At 55.5% G+C, this 8,722-nt stretch overlaps 1 protein-coding gene across 1 annotated transcript in view; it reads left to right on the top strand.

Moving 5' to 3' along the window:
* Positions 1–4,795: 4,795 nt before the first annotated feature.
* The window catches only part of LOC116942492 (plexin-A1), a 161,752-nt gene continuing 157,825 nt past the window's right edge, over positions 4,796–8,722 (top strand). The window contains exon 1 of the mRNA XM_032954492.2: positions 4,796–5,553. The gene's annotated coding sequence lies outside the window, so the exon portion shown is untranslated. The remainder of the gene's footprint in view (positions 5,554–8,722) is intronic.

Below are 8,722 nucleotides of genomic sequence, written 5' to 3'. Positions count from 1 at the left end.
ACGACCACCATCATCATCATCCTGCTCCACTTCACCGTGCCACCCACTCACACATAAATAGAATCGTCGTGCCTTCAAAAGCATTATCATCACCATCATCGTCGTGGGACGTGGTCTATCCATTCCTGAATGAAGGCCTATCCCCCTATCGCCACCGTCGTTTTCATCACCGCCATCACGAGAATCGCTGTTAGCCATCACCATCATTGTCGCCATCACCATCATCATAATCGCCACTGTCATCACCATCACCGCGTTGAGGAATGTGCCATTTTTATTAAACCCCCAGCGTAACCATGGGAACGCGATTGCTGCCGTAAGACAGATTATCTTTACACGTGCACTGCTGATTCCACTGCTGATACTGCTACTGCTGCTGATACGACTTGTTGCTACTGCTGCTGCTGATACTACTGGTTGCTACTGCTGCTGCTGATACTACTGGTTGCTACTGCTGCTGATACGACTTGTTGCTACTGCTGCTGCTGATACGACTGGTTGCTACTGCTGCTGCTGTTGATACTACTGGTTGCTACTGCTACTGCTGCTGATTCGACTGGTTGCTACTGTTGCTGCTGCTACGACTGGTTGCTACTGCTGCTGCTGTTGATACTACTGGTTGCTACTGCTGCTGCTGATACTACTGGTTGCTACTGTTGCTGATACTACTGGTTGCTACTGCTGCTGCTGCTGATACTACTGGTTGCTACTGCTGCTGCTGCTACGATTGGTTGCTGCTGCTGCTGCTGATACTACTGGTTGCTACTGCTGTTGATACTACTGGTTGCTACTGCTGCTGTTGATACGACTGGTTGCTACTGTTGCTGATACGACTGGTTGCTACTGCTACTGCTGCTGATACGACTGGTTGCTACTGCTGCTGTTGATACGACCAGTTGCAACTGCTGCTGCTGATACGACTGGTTGCTACTGCTACTGCTGCTGATACGACTGGTTGCAACTGCTGCTGCTGATACGACTGGTTGCTGCTGCTGCTGATACTACTGGTTGCTACTGCTGCTGATACGACTGGATGCTGCTGCTGCTGATACTACTGGTTGCTACTGCTGCTGCTGCTGATACGACTGGTTGCTACTGCTGCTGATTCGACTGGTTGCTACTGCTGCTGTTGATACGACTGGTTGCTACTGCTGCTGTTGCTGTTTCTAATGCTACTGCTGCTGATACTACTGGTTGCTACTGTTGGTGTTGCTGTTTGTAATGCTACTACTGCTGTTGATACGACTGGTTGCTACTGCTGCTGTTGCTGTTTCTAATGCTACTGCTGCTGCTGATACTACTGGTTGCTACTGCTGTTGCTGCTGCTAATGCTACTGCTGCTGTTCCTGCTAACGTTGCTACTGCTGCTCCTGTAGCCACCGCGGCTGCGTCAATGCAGTCTATAGCTATACTGGACGTCGGGCCAGTCGTGCGCTGGTAGAGGCGTGAGTGGACAAAATGATGACCATCAGACATGTTCACTCCACTGCTGGATGAAGGCCTCTCCCAAGCCGCCGCCACCGCTCGCGACCCTGCGACGTAACAATCCACCCAGCGGCTTCCATCGCCGCTCCATCTCCACAACGGACGGCCCCTCGGAGGAGATCCAATCCCTTGGTCTGCACTCCGTAATTACCCGCGACCGTCGGCCATCATCAAGCCCTTGACCAACCCACACTGACCGGCGTGGTGAAGTATGGTCAACTAATGCCCTCGGCCCACGTGTGGGTTTAGAGGACCGCTATGATGATGACGAAGGCGAGGGTTGTTGATCAGTCACGCTGCCTGCAACTTGCCTCCCTCTGTAGGACATTCCCATGGAATGTTCCGACATCACACATTACAGAATTTGTTTTATTGAGCTCATTAAATATGTATAGTCATATAAAACAGACGGATGAGTTAACACGGAGTGTGTGTGGTGACACGTGTGCTTGGGGGTGTGTGTGTGGTGACACGTGTGCGTTGTGTATGTGGAGTGTGTGTGTGTGTGGTGACACGTGTGCGTTGTGTATGTGGAGTGTGTGTGTGTGTGGTGACACGTGTGCGTTGTGTATGTGGAGTGTGTGTGTGTGTGGTGACACGTGTGCTTGGGATGTGTATATGGTTGGTGTGTGTGCGTGGTGTGTATGGTGCGTTTGTCTGTGTGTTCTGTGTATATGTTGTGTGGTGTATGTGGTCATTCCGTCTACGATGAATTAAACATAATTTACTATGATGACAGATATAATTATGGCTATTTTGCCCAATCCATTACCACTCAGATCATTATCATCATCATCATCATAACCAGTGCCATCTTCAACAACTGCTGTAGCAGCAGCAGCAACATCATCAGCTGTCGCATTAGCACCGATCCATGCATCTCCGCGAACCGTGAGCTGTGAACCGCTGTGAAGAAATAATATAGCAACCGTGATCATCATTATCATCATCAGCATCATCATCAGCAGCAACAGCGGTATCATCGTCATCAACAATAGCATCACCTGTAGCATCACCATCACCTGCAGCATCACCATCAGCAGCACGATTAGCATCAGCTGTACCATCATCATCCGCAGCAGCATCGGATGAATGCACAATTACAGTAAGACCATAAAGAAGCACTTGAATAGCATCATCAGCAGCATCATCATCAGCAGCAGTATCTGCAGCATCGTCAGCAATCATCAGCAGCAGTATCTGCAGCATCGTCATCAATCATCAGCAGCAGCATCATCATCAGCAGCAGCATCAGCAAGAGCATTTGAGTTGATGATCATCATCGCCGCCGTCATTATTTTATTGCCAGCATTTGTTCTCTCTTCTCCCTCCCTCTTATCCCCCCCCTCACTCTCCCCCCCACTCCCTCTTACCCCCCTCACTCTCCCCTCCCTCTCCCCCCACTCTCCCTCCCTCTCCCCCCACTCTCCCCTCCCTCTCCCCCCACTCTCCCTTCCCTCTCCCCCCACTCTCCCCTCCCTCTCCCCCACTCTCGCCTTCCTCTTTACTCTCCCCCTCTCTATCTCCTCTCCCCCTCCCTCCCCGCCTCCCCACCCCTTCTCCCCCTCCCAGAGCCGCACGCGCACGCGCAGTGCGCGCGACACTCGCATCTGCTCAGGAATTTGGGGGCAGATTTCTCTTTCTGCCGCATTCCGCACCCTGGCAGCAGCATCAGCAGCATTATCATCATCAGCAGCAGCATTATCATCATCATCAGCAGCATCATCAGCAGCATTATCAGCAGCATTATCATCAGCAGCAGCACCATCAGCAGCAGCATCATCAGCAGCATTATCATCAGCAGCAGCATTATCATCAGCAGCAGCATTATCATCATCAGCAGCAGCATTATAATCATCAGCATTATCATCATCAGCAGCATCATTATCATCATCAGCAGCATTCTCATCATCAGCACCATTATCATCAGCATCATCCTCATAGTCAGCATTACCATCATCAGCAGCAGATGAATAATTTGCAGCAGTTGCATACTTATCATCAGCAGCATCATCATCTCCATAAATGCCAAGCACAACATCAGCAGCAGTAGCATCAGCAGTTGCACGATCAGAAGTATCAGAAACAGTTGAACCACCACCATCATTATCAGCAGGATTAACAACAGTTGCAGCAGTAGCATCGTGAACATCAGCAACAGTGGCATCAATCTCTCATCCCAGAGACACTTCCCGAATGTTGGATTCACGTCAGGAATTGCAGCCAGGTCTCGTGGCGAGGGAGTACGGATGTGGGGAGGAGAGGGGTGGATGGTGTTGGATGCTCATGGTGTACGTGTGTGTGTGTACGTGTGTGTGTACGTGTGTATATCCAACCCCTCGTGTGTCGTGTCGGCCTTCATAGGTGCTCGCAAACAGCACTCGCCCTAGCAGTCTGATGAGGCTATAGGGGGGATCTTTGTCTTTGTATACCTGTGAGCGGTAGTGTAGCAGATAGCGCACTGCGCTCCGAACCCGGCGACCCTAGTTAGATTCCCGCTCACGGCCAACACGAGTGATGATTATCTGAGCCGGTCCTGGGCTTCCACTAGGCCGACTCAGCCTCCAATGAGTACCTGGTGAGGTATGTAAACATCGCCACTAGAGAGACAAAGGCGGCGGGCGTGGTGCTGGCCACCAACCCCCTCGTGTACCGCCCTGGCCTTCAATAGTGCTCGCTAATCAAAATTTGTCCCAACAGTCTGCTCGAGGCCATAGGAGGATCTTTGTCTTGTTTTCCAGGGTGTATACCCGTGTGTGTATTTATGAATGTGTATGTACGTGTGAACGTGTGTGCCTGCCTGTTCGCGTGAATGCTGCACGTGCGTGTGTGTTCTAGGGGGCGGCATTGTCGTGGTTGAGCGCACTGCGCTACTAACTCAGCGACCCGAGTTCTATTCACTGCCAACATCGGTGCCGAATATCTGAACCAGTCCTGGGCCTCCCCAAGGTCGACTCAGCCTTAAATAGATACGTGGTACTGTGTGTAAACATCACCACCGGACACCGGAGAGACAAAGGCGGCCGGGTCTGGTGTTGGCCACCCACCCCCTCCGTGTGCCGTGCTTGCCTTCATAGGTGCTCGCTAACAACGCTTGACCCCAACAGTCTGTTAAGGCTACACGGGGGACCTTTGTGTGAGTGTGCGCCGGTGGGGGTAGCGGTCAGACAGCGCGAGTCGCCTGTGCGTGGTGGGGGCAGGGGGAGGCTGCGTGGGGAGGGAGGGGGCAGAGAGACGGAGCGAGCGAACTGGCGAGAGAGAGAGAGCGCGTGCGATAGGAGGGAGAGAGGGCGCGAGAGGGAGGGAGGGAGGGAGCAGCGAGAGAGTGCGAGAGAGTGAACAGCAGCAGCAGGAGGAGGAGGAGTGAGGTTTGGGGAGTTGCGCAGGCGCGGCGGCCAACACCTCGCGGCGGATGGATGCCACGGCGCTCTGAGTGTCTGTGCCGTGCGTCGTCTCCAGCATCACCGCTGCCATCGTCACGAGCGGCCGCGCTAAGAGGGAGGCAGCAGCAGCGGCGGCGGCAGCAGCGCAAAGATGCGCGAAGCCTCCACGGCAGCCACTCGCCCGCCCCTTCCCGAGCGCCGATAGCGCAGAGACGCAGACGCAAGGCCGCTGCCACCGCGCGCGCGACGCGAGAGTGTTGCGTGCGAGAGCGGTAGAGAGAGTGCGAGCGGCGCTGGAGAAGGGGAGCGACGCGTCGACGAGAAGAAGGTGGAGAGAGTTCGGGAGCTCTCCTCTCGCTCTCTTTCTCTGCGTTATCTCCGCTCTCTCGCTCGCTCGGCGCGCGCGCGCTCCGCACATCTTCAAGCGCGCTCCCAAAGTTGCCTCTTCGTGCGGAGGAGCCATAATCAGAGGAGCCGCGAGCACCAAATCGCGGGCGGGGGAGGGTAAGGGGAGAAGAGCAAGGGGAGGGGGGCAAGTGAGAGACTCCAGGGAGGACGCGAGACACACGAGGAGACAGAAGAGAGCGGAAGAAGAGAGAAGGCTTCGAGGCGCCGTCGTTTCTCGATCGCCGGTGCCCGGAGTCACCCACCCGGTCCCTGTGCCGAACTTGGATTTTGGCGAACGGTAGGTAGGAGGAGGGTGAGTGGTGGTGTGATTGTGGAAGTGGTGGACGTTGTGGTGGGTGCTGCTGGTGGTGGAGGTTGGTGGGAGCGGTGGTGGTTAGCGCGCGGTGCTACGAACCCGGCCACCCCAGTTCGAGTGCGGCTCACGGAAAAAACCGGTGACGAATATCTGAACCGGTCCTTGACTTCCCCTAGGTCGATTCAGCCTCATATGAGTACCTGGTGCGGAGTGTGAATATCGCCACCGGGGAGACAAAGGCGGTTGGAGGTAGTGATTGCTACCTACCCGCTCTTGTGCCTCGCCGGTCTTCACGAGTGCTCGCTAACAGCACTTGTCCCAACAGTCTGTCCAGGCTATACGGTGGATCTTTATATTTTGGTGGTGGTAGAGATTGTGGTGGTGGTTGTCGTGGAAGTTGAGGTGGTGGTGGAAGAGGAGGTGGTCGCGGTGGTGGAGGTAGTGGTCGAGCTGGTGGTGGTGTGATTGCCACGTGTGATTGATAATTATCAATCACAACTTGCAATTATTATTGTAAGTTGTGGAGCTTGAGAGAGCTGTGAGCTGCCCGCGTGCTGCACTCACACGGCGAGACTTGGGGACGAGAAGACACGGGGACGTGGAGAGACACGGCAACACGGACACTCGCGGCGACACGGGGATGGAGACATGGGGAAGGGGGAGACAGGGAGAGGGACACGGGGAGATACGGAGATACACTTGGATCCTTGCGGATACGGGGAAACTGAGACTGGGATATGTAGACGGGGAGACCTAGAGAGAGAGACACGGGGACAAGGAGACAGAGAGACGGAGAAAAATTTGCAGACGTATTCATACGGGGAGACACGGGAGAGAACAGGGAGACAGAGATATGCAAGGAAATTGGTAGGCACGAGGAGACATGGGGTTAGGGGAGGCACAGGAAGACGTGGAGAGACGAGAGGAGAAGGGTGCGGGGATAGCCACGACGGAGATGTTGGGGGAGAGTTGGGAGAGAGAGAGACGCGGAGCGACAGCGGGATAGAGAACTCCAGATCGCCGGTCCGTTTGACGCGGGGACACTGAGACACTGGCAGACACGGGGGGGAGACACGGAGGGGGGGGGGACAGAGAGACAGGGCGCGGGGCAGGGAGAGATGGTGATACCGGGGGGCAGAGGCTAAGCAGAGGCGACTCGCGGAGACTTGAGGAGAGCGAGACGGAGCCACGGGGAGACGTGGGGACAGGGAGACCACAGGAGGAGCTTCTCCGTCTGTATTTCTGTCTCTCCGTGTATGGGGGCGGTGGCGCAGCGGTTAGCACGCTGCGTTTACGAACCCGGCGACCCAAGTTCCATTGCGGCTCACGGCCAACACCAGCAGCGATTATCTGAAGCGGGTCTGGGCGTCCCCTCGGTCTACTCGGCCTCAAATGGGTAACTAGTACGGCGTGTAAACATCACCACTCGGGAGACAAAGGCGGCCGGGCGTGGTGCTGGCCAAATACCCTCTCGTGTACTGTGCCGGCCTCCATAGGTGCTCGCTAATAACACTTGCCCTAAAAGTCTGTTCAAGGCTATCAGGGGTGTGGGGGTGTTTATCTTTCCTGTCCGTGTGTGTCGGTGACGAGTGTGTGAGTTGATGGGCACGCGTGTACACAGCGTGGCCTGCGGAATGCGTGCACGCTGTGTACATCGCGACACGCACACAGGAGCCCCGCTAAAGCCCCAACAGAGTGTTGGGGCCGGGCCGTCTTTGTCTCCCCAGTTGCTGCCCGTAACACAGGGTACTCATTTAAGGCCGAGTCGACCTAGTGGAGGGCCCAAAACCGACTCGGATAACCGTCACCGGTGTTGACCGTGAGCGGGAATCGAACTCGGGTGGCGGGTTTCTCGCGCGCAGCCCCTGCCCGGTCCTCTGGTGGGCGAGGGCCTTCAGCCACGCCGCGCCGTGGCGCCGCGAGCGAGCGAGGAGGGTTGGTCGCGGGCCACACGGGAGCCGTGCCCACCGTGCAACTCCGTAATGTTGTTCCGTACGCTGCTTCCGCCAGCCAGACGAGAACCGGCTTGGCTTCCGAGATGTGCAGAGATTGGGGCGCATTCCGGGTGATTTCTTCATGACTGGGTATGTGCGCGTGTGTGCGTGTGTGTGTCTGTGTGCGTGAGTACTCTGCGTACTCAGGATTCCTATCGGTGCTTGATAGGAATCTGACCTGTCAATCGCTGCGTGGGGAGCTGTAGAGTTTGATCCCCGCTCACGCCCAAAACCCAGCATGAAGCCTCAAATGATGACACTCTGTAACACAATTTTTGTTCCTGGGTACCTTGTGTGAACGAAACACACAAATGCGCACGTTTTCTCATTGAAAATAGGTAAATTTCAAAATATCACTGTCCTGGTCACAAAAGCAAAGTGTGTGGGGAGTAATAGCTATTTTCTGTACTTTTGAGTCATACGCAATTAGGAACTAACACTTACTAGTCAGGAAAAAAACATTTATTTGTTACACGGTGTTAGCTGGTGAGATGTGTAAACATCGCCGATGGCCACCCACCACTCGTGTGCCGGGTCGCCCTTCGTCGGCGCTCAGCCTGTCACGGCTCCGGGGGCGATCTTTGTCGTGTGGGTACCGAGTCAAAGCCCACGGGTAGCGAGTCAAAGCCCACGGGTACCGAGTCAAAGCCCACGGGTACCGAGTCAAAGCCCACGGGTACCGAGTCAAAGCCCACGGGTAGCGAGTCAAAGCCCACGGGTACCGAGTCAGACCCACGGGTACCGAGTCGAGCCCACGGGTACCGAGTCAGGCCCACGGGTACCGAGTCAAAGCCCACGGGTACCGAGTCAAAGCCCACGGGTACCGAGTCGAGCCCACGGGTACCGAGTCGAGCCCACGGGTACCGAGTCAGGCCCACGGGTACCGAGTCGAGCCCACGGGTACCGAGTCAGGCCCATGGGTACCGAGTCGAGCCCACGGGTACCGAGTCAGACCCACGGGCGATCTCAGAAGCTCGGCAGGGGTCGAGCTTCGTTTGTCCGTGGATGGGAGATAGCCTGCGAATATTAAGGGAGACAGCCTGCGAATATTAAGGGAGACAGCCTGCGAATATTAAGGGAGACTGCCTGCGAATATTAACGGAGACAGCCTGCGAATATAAGCGGGTGCTGTCGGCTTGCCGCTGTGCGAGATGATC

Source organism: Petromyzon marinus, chromosome 14, assembly GCF_048934315.1.
Source record: "Petromyzon marinus isolate PM22_M1 ecotype Great Lakes invasive population chromosome 14, UKy_Petmar_22M1.pri1.0, whole genome shotgun sequence".
Taxonomy (NCBI): domain Eukaryota; kingdom Metazoa; phylum Chordata; class Hyperoartia; order Petromyzontiformes; family Petromyzontidae; genus Petromyzon; species Petromyzon marinus.
Note: the sequence above shows the minus strand (reverse complement) of the source record. Positions and strands in the feature narration are given on the sequence as shown.